Source organism: Sceloporus occidentalis, unplaced genomic scaffold, assembly GCF_023333645.1.
Source record: "Sceloporus occidentalis isolate IW3139 unplaced genomic scaffold, rSceOcc1.0.p SCAF_69, whole genome shotgun sequence".
Taxonomy (NCBI): domain Eukaryota; kingdom Metazoa; phylum Chordata; class Lepidosauria; order Squamata; family Phrynosomatidae; genus Sceloporus; species Sceloporus occidentalis.
This window is the reverse complement of record NW_028317049.1, coordinates 3,128,663-3,146,720: the sequence shown is the minus strand read 5'-3', so window position 1 is coordinate 3,146,720 and position 18,058 is coordinate 3,128,663. Positions and strand designations below refer to the sequence as shown.

Below are 18,058 nucleotides of genomic sequence, written 5' to 3'. Positions count from 1 at the left end.
GCTTGGTAGATGGAGGGAATGCTGTGGATGTAGTATATCTTGATTTCAGTGAGGCCTTTGACAAGGTTTCCCATGACATTGTTGCAAATGAGCTAGTAAAAGATGGGTTAGACAATGCAACTGTTAGGTGGATTTGTAACTAGTTGACCATCCAAACCCAAAGGATGCTCAGCAATGGCTCCTATTCATCCTGGAGAGAAAGCGTTTGCCGTTGCCTTATCTTCTGAGGCTGAAAGAGTATGACTTGCTGAAAGTCACCTTGTGTTTTTCAAGCACTGTATTTTCAGCACATGGGAAGGGTCCTCAGGGGCTTGGGGACTGTCTTTTGGGGAGCGTCTCCATTACCAGGTTGAAAGCAGAGTCCCAATATCCAAGACCGCTGGCCCCATAAAACTGGATGTCGAAGTTGTCATAGTTCCTCTGATGATGAACAAGTTAACCTCCTTGACAGGAGTAAAGCGCATGAAATAAGAAACTAAATCAGAACTACTTTCTCATATATGTGTGTGTGTGTGTGTATATATATATATATTGTGTAGCCAGTCAGTACGAATGAAATTTAAATAGTGGTGACATGTTCCCCCCGCCTGCATTGAATCCCCAAAGAATAAAAAGGACCCAGATGCAGAAAAACACACACACGGTTTTGTCGATTTCACACTGGACAACTCGAGGGGAAAAATAATTTGTTGCCACAGTTACCGGTGGAGCATTCACCACCTGAGCATCTCTCCCCCATGCGGTATAACCTTCCACCTTCATCTCCAAGGGAGATGATGCTTTACATATATATTTATATGGCAACATCATGGGTGAGTCTCTCAAAAAAAGATGCTGCATCCTGGAGCGAGACGAACAACGCAAACCATTTTTATGGGTCTCATTTCCCGGAGTTGAATTGCGACGCTTGCCTCCCACTCCTGGGCTTGTTTTATTTCTTTTGCCCGTATTCATTTGACTAGCTCCCAAAGGCCTTTAGGCAGGTTATGACCTATTAAATTGTGTACAGCAGCTGCAAGATTAATATAAACCAGGGATCATCTTCACATTGTAAAAGAAATCAGTCGATTCACTGTTACTAGTGGACAGATCCATCGACTTTTGCATTGAAAGGGGAGAAGTGAGTGTTGCAAAGAAAGAAGCATGAGGAGTTTTCTAGCAATGCACACTTATGTTGCAAAGACAGAGGCATGCTTCATTTTTTCGCTGTGCACACCTATGTTGCAAAGAAAGAAGCATTATTTTTTGGCAATGCACTCCTATGTTGTAAAGAAAGAGGCATTTTTGGCAGTGCACACCTATGTTGTAAAGCAGGGGTCGGCAACCCCTGGCCCACGGGCCGGATGTGGCCCGCGGAGGTGGCAGGACCGGCTCCAGCCCGGTCCTACCGCCGCCAAAGCCGCCTCCTCCTCCACCTCCTCCTGGGCCGCACGAAGGGGCCCGCGGAAGCGGCCTGCCGCCTCCGTGGGCTCCCCCCAGGGCCCTTGCGGCCCCAGGCCTCTCCCTCCGGAGGGAGGCCTGGGGCTTCATGGGCCGAAAGGGGGCCCGCAGAAGCGGCCTGCCGCCTCCATGGGTTCCCCCCAGGGCCCTTGCAGCCCCAGGCCTCTCCCTCCGGAGGGAAGCCTGGGGCCGCACGGGCCAAGAAGGGGCCCGCGGAAGCGGCCTGCTGCCTCCTGGGCTTCTCCATGACCCTTGGAGCCCTTTTGGCCGAAGGGAAGGGCCTGGGACAGGTGCCCAAGCCCTTCCCTTCGGCCTCCCTCCCCTTCGGCCAAAAGGGCCCCTTGGAGCCCGTTTGGCCGAAGGAAGGGACTGAGGAGGAGAGGGCAGGCACACGCCGCCTCCTCCCCGCGGGGCTTCGGTGGAAGCTCCGCCCCTGGCATGTGGCTCCGCCCCCGGAGGGTGGAAGCTCCACACCCCGGCTTCGCCCCCCCCCCCCCCAAGTTGTCTGAGGGACAGCAACCCGGCCCCTGGCTCAAAAAGGTTGCTTACCCCTGTTGTAAAGAAAGAAGCATTATTTTTTGGCAATGCACAGCTATTTTGTAAAGAAAGGCATTATTTGCATATCTATGTTGTAAAGAAAAAGGCATTATTTTTTGGCAATGCACACCTATGTTGCAAAGAAAGAGGCATTTCTGGGGCAATGCGCACCTGTGTTGCAAAGAAAGAAGCATGATTTTTGGCAATGTGCACCTATGTTGTAAAGAAAGAGGCATTTCCAACTATGCACACCTATGTTGCAAAGAAAGAACCTTGATTTTTTGCAATGCACATCTATGTTGTAAATAGGCATTTTTGGCAATGCGCACCTATGTTGGAAATAAAGAGGCTTTTTTTTTTGCAGTGCACACCTATGTTATAAAGAAAGAGGCATTTTTTGGCAATGCACACCTGTGTTGTAGCAGACATAGTTTTAGGGGGGCATTCCCCAAAGACCTCCGAGAAGGGATGCTGCTTCGTAGGCTGCATCTGCACCGCACAGATAACCCAGTTTGACACCACTTTAACTGTTACGGCTATGGAATTCTGGGAACAGTCATTTGTTGTGGCACCAGAGCTCTCTGACAAAGAAGGTTTACAGGGTTGTAGTGAAAGGAGCCCTTAGTCATCCAGGCCCTTCACCCAGTGACCCAAGCTCTTGCCAGTGGATCTCTTTATGTGGAAGAGCCTCCTTCATAAAGGCACTTTGCCCATGCTCAGGCGCCTCTTTTCAATGTTGTCGAACCTTTCCAGGCAGGGTCCTTTTGTCTGCATCCAAACATACCTTGCAGGGTTGTTAAGAAGATTGAAAGGAGATGCACCTTGGTCTCTTTAGCAGGAGCTGAAAAAAGGAAAGAAAGAAAGACATGGATCCTTTGATGTCAAAAAGCCTTGTTCCAAAAGGCACTCTGCCCATGCTCAGGAGCCTCCTCCCTAGGGAGTGCCCTTTTGTATGCGTACAAACAACCAAAGGTGCTGAGTGTCCTACTTTGCAGGGTTGTAAGGAAGGTTGACAGGACCGGAACCTTGGTGTCTTTGGAAGAGGAGAAGCTGGATCAATGAAAGAAAGAGGTGGCATTCCAAAAAGGGCACTCTGCCCATGCTCAGGCGCCTCCTCCCAATGTGGTCCAGCCTTTCTAGGGAAGGGCCTTTTGCCTGCATGCCAAGCAGACCTTGCAAGGTTGTTAGGAAGGTTGAAAGGAGAGGCATCTTGGCCTCTTTAGCAGAAGAGGAGCTGAAACAATGAATTAAAGACATGGATCCCTTGACATTCCAAAATGCACTCTGCCCATGCTCAGGAGCCTCTTCTCCAGGGAGCTGTGTTGGGTTTTCTACCTTGCAGGGTTGAGAGGAAGGTTGAAAGGAGGGGCACCTTGGTCCTTTTGGCAGAAGAGGAGCTGAAGCAATGAACTAAAGAAAAGGATCCTTTGACATTTCCCAAAAAAATTGCACTCTGCCCATGCTCAGGAGGAGCCTCCTCCCATTGTGGCCCAGCCTTTCCAGGGAAGGGCTCTTTTGCAGGGTTGCAAGGAGAGAGGCATCTTGATCTCTTGGGCAGAAGAGGAGCTGAAACAATGAACTAAAGCCATGGATCCCTTGACCTTCCAACAAAGGCATTCTGCCCATGCTCAGGAGCCTCCTCCCCAGGGAGGTTCCTGGCCTTTTGTCTGCATGCAAACCTACCTTGCAGGGTTGCAAGGATCTTGATCTCTTGGGCAGAAGAGGAGCTGAAACAATGTACTAAAGGATATTGATGTTCCAAAAAGAAGGCACTCTGCCTATGCTCAGGAGGAGCCTCCTCCCAGTGTGGCCCTGGTCCTCCAGCCTTTCCAAGGAGGAGCCCTTTCCAAAGAGCACAGAAACTCTGATGTGTTATTTTCCCCAAAGTCCTCATGGCAGCCCTCCATCATCCTCATCATCATCATCCTGATACTCCTATTAATCCTCATAAGGGCCCATTATGACCCTCCCTCTCCTTGTCCCTCCCCCTCCCTCCTGGGGGAGGCCCTGAGTGACGTCAATGGAGGGGGCGGGGCGGAGCAGGGGATGCCCCCCTCCATCCCTTGCATTGCATCCCTCTCTGGCTGCAGGAGAAGAAGAGCCTACCGTCACCCCAGATCCCTTTGGATCCAGGATTATCTTCTCCCCAGATCCCTCCTGGCCTTATCCCCTCTGGCACCATGAGCTGCTCCGAAGAGGCAGCCAAAGAGAAGTTGCTCTGGAATGTCAAGAAGGAGGTAAGGAGGGATAAGGGAAGAGAGGGAGCACTAGATCTCCCTTCCTTTGCTGCTGCACCTTTGGCATTGGGGAGCCAAGGGGGAAGGGAGGGGGCAAAGGCTTCCCCTGCTGGGTTCCACATTGGGGCACATGCATCATCACCATCATCATCACCATCACCACCACCCCCACCATACCATCATCATCATCATCATCATCATCAATATCTTACATTTACTGATAAGTGGGGTGGACATGTACTTGCTGTCCCTTGCTATTGGTATCAATTTAGTTTCAGGAGGGACCCCATGGCGGCTCACAGGAAAAAAGCCACCATATAATATATATATATATATATATATATATATATATGCACATGCATATGAACTTCTCGGGTGTGTAGTTTATATGTAATAGATAGATAGATAGATAGATAGATAGATAGATAGATGAAATATATAATATATATGGACTCTTGGGATATGTATTTTATGATATATATATATATATATAGAGAGAGAGAGAGAGAGAGAGACTCCAAGCATGTGTGATATATGTATATGTATATGTGGACTCCTGGGGTGTGTTGTTTATATGTTAGATTTTATATTACCTATAAAATAAAATACACATCCTAGGAGTCTCTCTCTCTCTATCTATCTCTCTATCTATCTATCTATATATCTTATGGACTCCTGTGATGTGTAATTTATATGTAATATAAAATGTGTGTGCGAGTGTGCAGTTCTGGGATGTGTAGTTTATATGCAATATATATATGGGCTTCTGGACTGTGTAGTTTGGCCAGGTCTTTTAAGCCTTCTTTGCCGAAGGATGCTATGCATTCCAGGATCTTGTAGGATGCAGCCTTGGCAGTTAAAGGGATATCTAGCTGCAGTGTGTGTGTGTGTGTGTGTGTATAGTATATATAATTACAATCATCACCTTGCTTTGTGTGTGTGTGTGTGTGTTTGTGTATATATATATAGTATATATAATTACAATCATCACCTTCCTTTGTGTGTGTGTGTGTGTTTGTGTATCACAAACAGCTAGGGTGTATCTACATGGTAGGAACAATGCCTTGAGTCCTATATGGACCCCTGGGATGTGTAGTTTGACCAGGTCTTTAAGCGTCCTCTGCCCAAGCATGCTATGCATCCCAGGGTCTTGTAGGATGGAGCCCTGGCAGTTAAAGGGGAGCTCTGGATAAGCTCAGAGACCCCCTTTTCTCATTGTTGCATTGAGGGCAGTGCTGATAGGTTTGAGTGAAACCCAGCAACATGGTTTGCATGGGCTCCATGTATTTCTTGTTGTTTGTTGTGTACCTTCAAGTTGTTTCTGACTTATGGCAAGCCAAAAGCAGCCCTATCCTGGGGTTTTCTTGGCAAGATTTGTTCAGAGGAGGTATCCCTGAGGCTGAGAGTGTGAGACTTGCCAAAGGCCACACAGAAGGTTTTATGGCCAAGACGAGACTTGAACTCTGGTCTCCGGAGTCCTAGTCCAACGCTCAAACCACTACACCATGAAGGCTTCATAGGCGCTGGTGTCCAAAAAGTTGAGATTTACCTTCTTCGGTGACACGGTTTGTTACAATCAATCAGTCAATCAATCAATTCATTTATTATGGCAGAATTCAAAGATATAGCCGTGTTAGTCTCTAGAATCAGTATGCAGAGAGATCTTGTAGCACCTTGCAGACTAAAGGAGCTACAAGATCTCTCAACATATTTATTATGGCAAATAGCCAGCATAACAGTTTATTACAGCAACTGCGTTGTAAACCCTCCCTTTCCCCTATGAAAGCTTGTGCCAAATAACACTTTTTAGCCTTCAAGGTGCTCCTGGGCAATTTAAAAAATACTAATGTTGTGACATACTAACACAGCTACTCATCTGGTTAGGAGTGCATCAGCCCTTTGCAATAATACTGTTTTGATGCGAACCTCTTGAATAAAGTGCATGCATTTGATCCACTTTTCCATCTAAATCCCCCTCTTTAGAACATGGAAGATGTAACTAGAGTATCCGGGGCATGTACAGAGTGTTTTTGTGTTCCCATACAGGAAAGCCCACAGCCTGTTTGTTGCATCTGTTGTTGTTGTTTCCAGATTAGGAAAGCATGAATTTGTTGTTGGTGCACATATGTTGTTGGTGCAATGTGCGGAATGTGTCCTAATCCAGTGGTAGAGAATATGCTTTGCAGGCAGATGATCTCAGGTCCAGTCTTTGGTATCTCCTATTAAAAAGAGGTTGCGGGTACCCGAAAGTCCCCTAAAGACGCTAGATCCCATCTGATCTTGGAAGCTACGCAGGGGCAACCCTGGTTGGTACTTAGATGGGAGGCTGCCAATGAATACCAGGTTTGCTGTTGTGTGCCTTCAACTCGTTTCTGACTTATGGCGACCCTATCATGAAGTTTTCTTGGCAATGTTTAGAGGATGTTTGCCATTCTCTGAGACTGAGAGGGCGTGACGTGCCAAGGATCACCCAGTGGGTTTCCATGGCCAAGCCAGGATTCAAACCCTGGTCTCCAGAGTCATAGAATCATAGAGTTGGAAGAGACCACCAGGGCCAACACTCAAACCACTAGACCACGCTGGCTCTCCGAATCCCAGGTGCCATTGGTTATATTTCGGAGGACGGAACTGGCAAAACCGCCTCTGAGGATTCCTTGTCTGAGAAAACCCTGCCAACATTCATGAGGTTGCCGTTAAGTCAACGTGAAGCTTGAAGGCGCACATACACAACACAGCAACAAAGACATCCCCTCTGCCCATAACTTTAGAGAATTGCTGCCAGCTGGAGTCACCAGCATTAGACTAGATGCACAAATACTCTGGGTTGATGCTCAGATCTTTACGATGTACCGATATAAACCCACTGGGTGGCTTTGGGCAAGTCGTGCGCTCTCAGCCTCGGAGGATGGCAACGGCAAACTCCCTGTGGAGGAACCTTTCAAGAAAACCCCATGATTGGGTTGCCTTGGAGTCGCCTTAAGTCAGAAATAACATGAAGACACACCACAACAACTATATGAAGTGTGTGCAGAAGTCTAGACTCCGCTCATGGTGGGTTGATGGGGACGTTTCCAAATGGACGCATGTGTGTTTTTAAGACGCTAGGCCTCACCAAGGAAGATTACCCTTGTCTCAGTCAATGAGAAAGTCATAGCAAGCTGAGGAGATTCATCTAACCCTGGTTGGCAGCATCTCTCAAGACATGCTTGAGATTATCTGGACCCATTTCAAACCGGCTTCAGAGCAAGATACGGAGTTAAGTCTGCCATGGTCGCCTTAGTCGATGATCTCCGTCTGGGCATCGACCTGGGAAGTGTGACCTTGTTGGTGCTCTTGGACATCTCAGCGGCTTTCGATACCATTGACCACGGTATCCTTCTGGAACGCCTGAGGGAGTTGGGTATCGGGGGCACTGCGCTCCAGTGGTTCCGATCCTATCCCTGGGGAAGATTCCAGATGGTGCAGTTGGGGGACATTTGCTCCTCTAAGAGGGAGCTGACATCTGGCGTCCCTCAGGGAGCTATTTTGTCCCCCTCTTTGTTTAACATTTACATGAAACCGCTGGGAGACATCATCCAGAGTCACGGGGCGCGGTGTTATCAGTACGCTGATGAAACCCAAATATGCTTCTCTGTGTCTCCGACTAAGGATGGCGTCTCTCCCCTGAATGCCTGTCTGGAGTTGGTAATGGGCTGGATGAGGAAAAACAAACTCCAGAGAAAACAGAAGTACTTGTGATAGGTTCCCCAGACCCGGAGAAGGAAATTTATCAGCCTGTCCTGGACAGGGTCACACTTCCCCTGAAGGGCGAAGTTCGCAGTTTAGGAGTGCTTCTGGACTCGTCCCTGCAGTTGACATCTCAAGTAGATGCAACGGCCAGAAGTGCTTGCTATCAACTTTGGTTGATATGCCAACTGCGACCCTACCTGGGCCAAAGGGACCTTGAAACAGTGGTACATGCTCTGGTAACCTCTCATCTAGACTTCTGTAATGTGCTCTACATGGGGCTACCCTTGTACCAAGCTCAGAGGCTACAGTTAGTACAAAATATGGCAGCCAGATTGGTCACCGGTGCATCCAGGTTTGACCATATAACACCTAAGCTGAAAGATCTTCACTGGCTGCCTATTCGCTTCCGAGCACAATACAAGGTGTTGGTTATCACCTATAAAGCCCTACATGGCTTGGGCCTGAGATACTTGAGGGACCGCATCTCCCCATATGATCCGCCCCACACACTTAGAACATCTGGTAAGAATTTATTGGAGACACCATCTTCCAAATATGTCTCCTCATCTCAAAAGGCCTTTGCAATGATGGCCCCGAGGTTGTGGAATAGCCTTGCTGATGAGCTCCGTCTCACGACCCCCTTGGAAACATTTAAAAAGAGACTTAAAACCGTGCTCTTTCACCAAGCTTTCCCCCCCGAGGAGTGATAACCAGTCTGCCTGTCTGACAACGATATTCTGCCCTTGCCCCTGGAGGTTTGATAAGCTATTGATGTTGATGTATTCTGATTTTAGTAGCCTGTAACCCCGCTTCAATCCATCAGGAGAGGTGGGGAAACACAAATAAATTGGAGGAAGGTCTTTTTTTCCTATTAGCTTGGCAAGATTTGTTCCGAGGCCGAGAGAGTGTGACTTTCCCAAGTCACAAAGGGAACCAAAGCAAGGGCTTCCTGCATGACAAAGAAGCTTCTCAGCCCCTGAACATCTCATGAATAGGACCTTAAAGGCTGAGAGAGGCTTCATTTCAGAAGGTTTTTCCAACTGGGCAGAAGATTGGTCTGGATTTGCTGGAAACTGGGGAGGACCTGCGATCCTCTGTTTTTGGACAGTTGCAGCAAAAAGACCTCCAAATCTATAGGGTCATTTGAAAATGTACCTTTATGGTTTCAATTGCATATGGGATTGTAACTGGAAAGATCATTTTGGATACTGTCTCTTGGCACATGGGTTCCCGCATGAAAGGGTTGCACCCCTGTTCGGCTCTTTGTTGTGTGTCTTCAAGTCATTTCTGACTTATGGCAACCCAAAGGTGAACCTATAGTGGGGTTTTCTTGGCAAGATTGGTTCAGAGGAGGCTTGCCATGGCCTTCCTTTGAGGCTGAGAGAATGTGACTTGCCCAAGGACACATTATTATTGTTACTAGTAACATTAGTATTTATTTATATAGTGCCATACGTTATGCACGGCACTTGACAATCCCAAAGGATTTCATGGTTTAGTTGGGAATTAAACCTTAGGGCCCATACAGACAGGCCAAAATAAAGCTGCTTCGGATCACTTTGGAGGTATGCTGTTTAAATGATGCATGCGTCTGAAGAGTCCGAAAGCCGCGCCAAAGCCATGCTCCAGTCCAAAGGACTGAGGCGCAGCTTTGGCACAGCTTCTGGCCTCTTAAGATGTGTGTGTCATTTAAACAGCATACCTCCAAAGTGACCCGAAGCAGCTTTATTTTGGCCTGTCTCTTTGTTGCCCTTAGTCTCCAACATTCAAACTACCGTGCCACGCTGGCTTATCTTCGGCTCTTGCACTCGAATCCTTGGCTCAGAATGACTTTTAACTTTAAGCATAGGTTTTTGGGCTCTAGGCTCCGGCCGATGGATCTTTATTTCAGAAATCCCAAACATCAACCCTGCAAGCCTGAGCTCTGCCAGTCCTTGAACACAAGGGATGGCATTATGAAATCCTTTTGGAAGCATATTCACTTTGCATTCCTGGCAAGGGTGAGAATCATGTGCCCTTCCAGATGTTGCCAGACTACAACTCCCAGGAGTTTGGAGCATTATAACCAGCGGATGTGGGATGCTGGGCGCTGAAGTTCATAGCCAATGGTGAGGGTTGTGTGTCTCCCGCTCCTGATTTGGAAACCTGGTAATGCAAATATTGGAGCCAAACAGTGTTGGCAATATGATGTCGAAAACTTTCATGGCCGGCATCCATAGTTTTTTGTGGGTTTTTCAGACTTTGTGGCCATGGTCTAGAAGGGTTTATTCATGAGGTTTCGCCAGCATCTGGCATCTTCAGAGAAAGGGTTGGCAGTGTTTCTTTTGCAAATGCTCTCCATTCCTCTCTCTGTGTGTCTCCTTTTGAATGAATCTTGAACCAAGATAGACAGCTGCTCTTCGGCATGTTTTTAGGACCAGGATGGTCTGCCTCTGGGGCTGGATCCAGGGCCTGTCTCATTGCTGTCTTTTCTCCCCCGTGCAACGCATGAAATGACGCAAATGCTGCTGCTGCTATCTCGCTTCCCCCCCCCCCTCTGTGTGTGATGGAAAGAGGGAGGAATGAACATTCATTCAAAAACAAGGACAGCTCCATATAGCTCTATGCCACTGATGCCATTTGAGTCACACTCTTTGCCTGATGAAGATCATCTTCCTCCATTAACCTGCACTGAATGTTAAGCCGTCAGTTTGTTAAAAAGCTGCATGGGTTTGCATATGAATTTTTAAGCAAAGGTTTTTGAAGGGAGGGTAGGCGAAGCAATGTCTCTTTGGTCTGTAATTTTTTAAGGCGATGCAGAAATGTGTTAGTCGGAGGAGCATTAGTCAAAGGAGGCCTTTTCTTTGGTGAAGACGTGTGTGGGACTGGGAAAGTGAAGTCTAGGAAAGTTCATGTTGCCAACTTCTTTCTTTCAAGTGAGTCTCAAAGGTGCTACAAGATCTCTCTGCATACTGATTCTACAAACTAACATGGCTATATCTAATAATGATAATTTTGGCCTGTTACAGATTGCCAAAATAAAGCTGCTTCGGGTCTCTTTGGAGATATGCTATTTAAATGATGCATGGGTCCTAAGAGTCTGGAGGTTGCGCCAAAGCCACACTCCATTCCTAAGCACTGGAGTGCAGCTTTGGTGCAGCTTCTGGATTCTTAGGGTGCATGCATCATTTAAACAGCATACCTCCAAAGAGACCCCAAGCAGCTTTATTTGGGCAGTCTGTAACAGGCCATAGATTCTTGGTGATGGAAGTGTGTCGGCAGCAAACAGTGCAGCAAAGCCCGAAAAACCCACAAACAACAATGCAATAAAGTGTTAGCTGGAAAAGAATGGGGTTTTTCTCTAACTGATCCTACTGTAGTGACGTATGCTTCCCTACAACAGACAAGGCGAACAGCAGCTGCATCCAGTCTCCATTACTGAGCATGCGCAAACAATAAAACAGAGAGCAAAAAGCATAACAAATAAGTGTGTCTCACTATTCCACATGTGCATCTTGTTAGTCTTGCTGAAGCATTTTCAACCCCTCGTCGTCTTTTTTCATGATGTAGGAACCCATCCTCCTCCTTTCTATGCGATTTCGGCCTCTGCTACCGAATTGTCTGTTAAACAAAGTAATGGTCAGGAACGCATCGACTTTGTTAACTGAGGTATAACTGGTTCTCTGCGTCCATGGATTCTGGAAAATATTTCGTGGGGAAATTAAAAATCACACATAACAGATCTTGATTTTGCTGTTTTATATAAAGGATCCCATTTTCCTACTTCCATATCCACGGATTCCTTATCCACGGTTTGAAACTATTAAAAAACATATATAGATTCCCAAACACAAACCTTGGGTTTGGCATTTTATATCAGGGACAGCATTTCCCAATGCCACTGTATTTAATGGGACTTGCGCATCCATGGATTTTGGTATTCATGGTGGATCCTGGAACCAAACCCCAATAGATATCAAGGGCCCACTGTGTGTGTGTGTGTGTGTGTACAGTATGTACAATGTATGTTCAGGCTGGATCTTTAAAAATAACATGAGCATGACTGTGAACTCACATACCATATCTTTGACTCCAAATCTCCCTACTGTCCAAATCCATCTCCTTCATAAATGGCAAATGTATATAGGCCTGTTACAGACTGCCAAAATAAAGCTGCTTTGGGTCTCTTTGGAGGTATGCTATTTAAATGATGCATGCATCCTATGAATCCGGAAGCTGCACCAAAGCTGCCCTCCAGTGCTTAGGAATGGAGTGTGGCTTTGGCGCAACCTCCGGACTCTTAGGACCCATGCATCATTTAAATAGCATACCTCCAAAGAGACCCCAAGCAGCTTTATTTGGGCAGTCTGTAACAGGCCTCTGTCACTTCTTGGCCTTTTGGCTAAGATCAAGTGCAGTATAGTGGGACCTTGCAATCCTCTGGGATCTGATTATTATTATTATTATTATTATTATTATTATTATTATTATTATTATTATTATGTATAGCCTGTTCTTTTCCCAGAACTGGTTCCCAGACCCCCGTGGATAACAAAATCCATGGATGTTCAAGTCCCATTAAATATAATGGCAGAGCAAAATGGTATCCCTTATATAAAATGGAAAATCAAGGTTTGCTATTTGGAATTTATACTTTCTTTGAATATTTTCAAGCCATGGATGTTTGAATGCGTGGATAAAAAAATCCGTGGTTAAGGAGCGCCGACTGTATTAATAAGTAATCACAATTTTGCTGGAGTAAAATTGAAGTGCAAGGCATTTCTGACTTATGGCAAGCCTAAGTCCATAAGGTTTTCTTATGGCAAGATTCTGTGATTCTGTATTGTGATTTCCTGCCTGGCCCTTGTGGTCTCTTCCAGCTGTATGGAGTTTATCACACTGGAGCTGATTTTGGCACTAAAGAGAGATTAAAGCGCATGTGAAGCATCCCACAAACAAAGCGACAGTGGCGAGTAATTGCACGAATGATTATCACGCGCAGTTGTGCAAATAATTTGATATTGGAAATGCATTGTCGCTGAAATCCGAAAGTAAAAAAGAAGGGTGTTAATGTTTCTTTGTGACCACTTTAATGTCAGGTTTTGTGCAACGTCATGTGAAATCGTTCACACAATTCATGATTTTTCCGGGATATTCACGGGATAAACTGCCGATCACCTTCGTCTGTTAAACTCGGTGGAGGTTTGCCATTAAGTGTTTTGATTCTTGGACTATGACTCTGGAGACCAGGGTTCGATTCCCGCTCGGCCATAGCACCCATTGAATCACTTTGGGAAAGTCACACTCTCTCAGCCTTGGGGAAGGCAATGGCAAACCTCTGGACAAATCTTGCCAAGGAAAACCCCATGACAAGTGTGCCTTAAGGTCACCATAAGTTGGAAGCGACCAGAACAAAGTGGCATATTAATAACACAGCGCTCTGCAAATAATAAGTAAGGTTCACCCATTACTTTGAAATGAGTAAGTACAGTAAAACATTATGTAAAAGAAATATATCTTTTCAGACATTGTCCGGCAATTGAACCATAGGCCTGTTACAGACTGCCAAAATAAAGCTGCTTCAGGTCTCTCTGGAAGTATGCTATTTAAATGATGCATGGGTCCTAAGAGTCCGGAGGTCGCGCCAAAGCCACACTCCATTCCTAAGCGCTGGAGTGCAGCTTTGGTGCAGCTTCTGGATTCTTAGGATGCTCGCGCCAAAGCCACACTCCATTCCTAAGCGCTGGAGTGCAGCTTTGGTGCAGCTTCTGGATTCTTAGGATGCTCGCGCCAAAGCCACACTCCATTCCTAAGCGCTGGAGTGCAGCTTTGGTGCAGCTTCTGGATTCTTAGGATGCTCGCGCCAAAGCCACACTCCATTCCTAAGCGCTGGAGTGCAGCTTTGGTGCAGCTTCTGGATTCTTAGGATGCTCGCGCCAAAGCCACACTCCATTCCTAAGCGCTGGAGTGCAGCTTTGGTGCAGCTTCCGGATTCTTAGGATGCTCGCGCCAAAGCCACACTCCATTCCTAAGCGCTGGAGTGCAGCTTTGGTGCAGCTTCTGGATTCTTAGGATGCTCGCGCCAAAGCCACACTCCATTCCTAAGCGCTGGAGGGCAGCTTTGGTGCAGCTTCTGGATTCTTAGGACGCTCGCACCAAAGCCACACTCCATTCCTAAGCACTGGAGGGCAGCTTTGGTGCAGCTTCCGGATTCTTAGGATGCATGCATCATTTAAACAGCATACCTCCAAAGAGACCCGAAGCAGCTTTATTTTGGCAGTCTGGAACAGGCCATAGAGTCCAAGGGGCCTCAGAAACCATAAAGTCCAACCTCATTCTGCTCTCCAGGTAGATCATCTCCAAGAGATACCTGTCCAACCTCTTTTGGGAGACATCCAAAGAGAATCATAGAGTTGGAAGAGACCCCAAAGGTCATCCAGTCCAACCCCATTCTGCCATGCAGGAACTCTCAGTCAAAGCATCCCTGACAGATAGCCATCCTATGCTTAAAAGCCGCCAAAGAAGGAAGCAATTGGTTACCCACCTCTCTGGGCAATTGGTTCCATTCTCAAACAGCTCTTACCATTTTTAATTTCTTATAATGTGCAATTGAAATCTGCTTTCCTGTAACTTTAAACCACTTGACCTAGTCCTAATGCACCTTCCTCCCTTTTCAAAAGGGGCTGCTGAAGCTATCTTGAACTCTTTGTGTCCGTTTCTAGACCTTTGTGCTCATCTTTGAAAGACGCCTTGATTTTTTATCCTTTCCACGGTTGCGTTGTCGACGGCCTCGAGTTGGAGATGCGCTTCAGAAACGCGTGAAACAAATACACGAAATAGACGAAGCATCCATTCAAGTGCTCCTAAAATCCCATCCCAGCTCTTGCTGTGTTGGAAATATTTGGATTTGTTCTTAAATGGCTTATTCTCAAATGCTGTGCCGCTGAAAGAGTCGGTGCGACTCTTGAGTTTGCAAGAAATGCCGCCACTGGTTTTAAAGAAGCGGCTTCCATTGTAACGCTTGGTTTCTTAGGAATGTGTGGCTTGTACTGGAAGCTGTTTCTTTGTCCTTGGATCATGGAAACCAGGTAAATATTTTCATATCTTGCCCTTGGGAGATGCTGCAGAACTTTATTGGCATTCGGTCTTGCCATTCTCCCTCCCTGCAGCGGATTTATTTCTTTGGCTTTAATAAAAAAAGACATGCAGGTAGTCGGTTTTGAAAATGTTGACTCTGGCCTGTTACAGACTGCCCAAATAAAGCTGCTTCGGGTCTCTTTGGAGGTATGCTATTTAAATGACGCATGGGTCCTAAGAGTCCGGAGGTTGCGCCAAAGCCACACTCCATTCCTAAGCACTGGAGTACAGCTTCGGTGCAGCTTCCGGATTCTTAGGATGCTCGCACCAAAGCCACACTCCATTCCTAAGCGCTGGAGTGCAGCTTTGGTGCAGCTTCTGGATTCTTAGGATGCTCGCGCCAAAGCCACACTCCATTCCTAAGCGCTGGAGTGCAGCTTTGGTGCAGCTTCCGGATTCTTAGGATGCTCGCACCAAAGCCACACTCCCTTCCTAAGCGCTGGAGTGCAGCTTTGGTGCAGCTTCTGGATTCTTAGGACGCTCGCGCCAAAGCCACACTCCCTTCCTAAGCGCTGGAGTGCAGCTTTGGTGCAGCTTCTGGATTCTTAGGATGCTCGCGCCAAAGCCACACTCCATTCCTAAGCACTGGAGGGCAGCTTTGGTGCAGCTTCTGGATTCTTAGGATGCTTGCGCCAAAGCCACACTCCATTCCTAAGCGCTGGAGGGCAGCTTTGGTGCAGCTTCCGGATTCTTAGGGTGCATGCATCATTTAAACAGCATACCTCCAAAGAGACCCCAAGCAGCTTTATTTTGGCACTCTGGAACAGGCCTCTATTATCATTGCCTCTGAATCTGCTCTTGCAGTGTTTCCTTTCTCCATGGGAAAGTGGCCCATGACATGAAGCTGTGCAAAGAGGGATTTGCTCACATTCCTTGGTAGGGTTGCCAGGGTGAGAACTGGAGTGGGCGCTTGCACCTTTAATGGTTGTAGAATTGAAAGATGTTGCCTGTAGGGTCAGTATGTAGAGAGATCTTGTAGCATCTCTGAGACTGACTGAAAGGATGAAGTTGGCAGCATGAGCTTTCCTAGACTTAAGGCTACTTCTCCAGATGCATTTAATGGTTGTGTTTGTTGTTGTGTGCCTTCGAGGCGTTTCTGACATACCGGGACCCGAAAGCAAACCTATCACAGGGATTTCAGAGCTTTGCCAGTGCTATCCTTTGAGGCTGAGAGAGTGTGACTTGCCCACCCAGTGAGTTTCAATGGCTGAGCCGGGATTCAAACCCTGGTCTTCGGAGTCATAGTCCAACACTCAAACCACTATGCCGCTCAAGAGGCCATTTCAGCCGGTGTTGGTTGCGTGGCAAGCTGCATCTGCTTCACTGCCTCCATTCATTTCTAACATATGGCTGACCCTATCACGGCGTTTTCTTGGCATGTTTTGTTCAGAGAGGGGTTTGCCATTGCCGTCCTCTGAGGCTGAGAGAGTGTGACCTGCCTGGGTCTCCCAGTGAGTTTCCATGGCTGAAAAGGATTCAAACCCTGGTCTCCAGAGTCATAGTCCAAGGCACAAACTACTACACCACATTGCTCTTGAATCGTGCCTTGAGTAAGCTTTAGCTTTTCTGAGGAACGTTGGTTTCTCCTTTAAAAAGCTGCTTTAGACCAAATCCTTCCAAATGCTTGAGAGCAAAGCATCACAGCTTTTCTTTTGGCAGAATGCAAAGATATAGTCATGTTAGTCTGTGGAATCAGTATGTAGAGAGATGTTGAGACTAACTGAAAGAAAGAAGTTGGCAGCATGAGCTTCCCTAGACATTTGGTTTTGCCAGCTGTGCCCTTGGGACTTTGTGCCACTTGATATAACCATCTGCTGCCCTCTGTCCCGGCTGCTCCTCTCCGAACTTGGCTTGTTCCCAATGCATAAAATGCCGACTATTGTCGGGTGGCAGGTTGCGATTCTCCTGCCAAGGCAAACACTCTTGTCCAACCGGGGAGACACCCTGTTAGGTCAACAAGGGTGCCCAGGTGTTGCCAGAGTAACGAGGCTACTTAATGGGGCAATTTCCATTCGCTGTTGCTTCTTGCAAAGCCTAAGTACTTTAAAGGCACCGCCTGATCTTGGATGGTAAGCCAAGTCATCCCTGGATAGTAGTCCTTGCATGAGAGAATGCCAGGGAATACCAGCTGTTCTGTTTCAGAGGATGGAACTGGCCAAAGCACCTTGAAGGCTTCCTTGCTTAAAAAAACCCCATACAATTCATAGTGTTGCCAGACGTCAGCAGGGGACTTGAAAGCACACAGAGGACACACTATAGTGTTTTGGGGGTTATGTAGCCATGCTCTAGAAGAGTTTATTCCTGATGCTTCGCCAGCATCTGTGGTTAGCATCTTCAGAGAATGCTGGCATGGAAGATGAAGATGCCTGCCACAGATGCTGGCGAAACGTCAGGAATAAACTCTTCTAGAATATGGCCACAGAGCCCGAAAAACCCACAAAAAGCTATGGATGCCGGCCAGGAAAGCCTTTGACTTCACAGAGGACACACCGTTTGGTCGTTGGCCAACCGTCCGCCTCCTACCATTTCTCTGGATTTGGCTTGTGCCCAGTGTAAACAGTGGCACAGCACGGTTTTGTGTGGCAGATCGTGCTTCTGGATTGCAAAACCTACTACTACTACTCCTGATATTATAATAATTGGCAAACTTGAATGTGCATCCCTGAAAAGTTTAGCTGAAAGAAGTTGGCAGCCTTTATCTCTTGTAGACTGCATTTGAGAATAAATGAATCTAAGGAAGCAGACTTAAGTCTTTGAAAGCTCCTGCTGCCAATGGCCTGTTACAGACTGCCAAAATAAAGCTGCTTCGGGTCTCTTTGGAGGTATGCTGTTTAAATGATGCATGGGTCCTAAGAGTCCGGAGGTCGCGCCAAAGCCACACTCCATTCCTAAGCACTGGAGTGCAGCTTTGGGTCAGCTTCTGGATTCTTAGGATGCATGCATCATTTAAACAGCATACCTCCAAAGAGACCCCAAGCAGCTTTATTTTGGCCATCTGT

The 18,058-nt window shown here is 46.9% G+C and overlaps 1 non-coding gene across 1 annotated transcript; it reads left to right on the top strand.

Moving 5' to 3' along the window:
* The first annotated feature begins 12,304 nt into the window (after nucleotides 1-12,304).
* LOC149286407 (U2 spliceosomal RNA) lies at nucleotides 12,305-12,501 on the top strand. The gene has a single exon (XR_016277636.1). It is a non-coding gene; the product is annotated as a U2 spliceosomal RNA (small nuclear RNA).
* The last annotated feature ends 5,557 nt before the right edge of the window (nucleotides 12,502-18,058 follow it).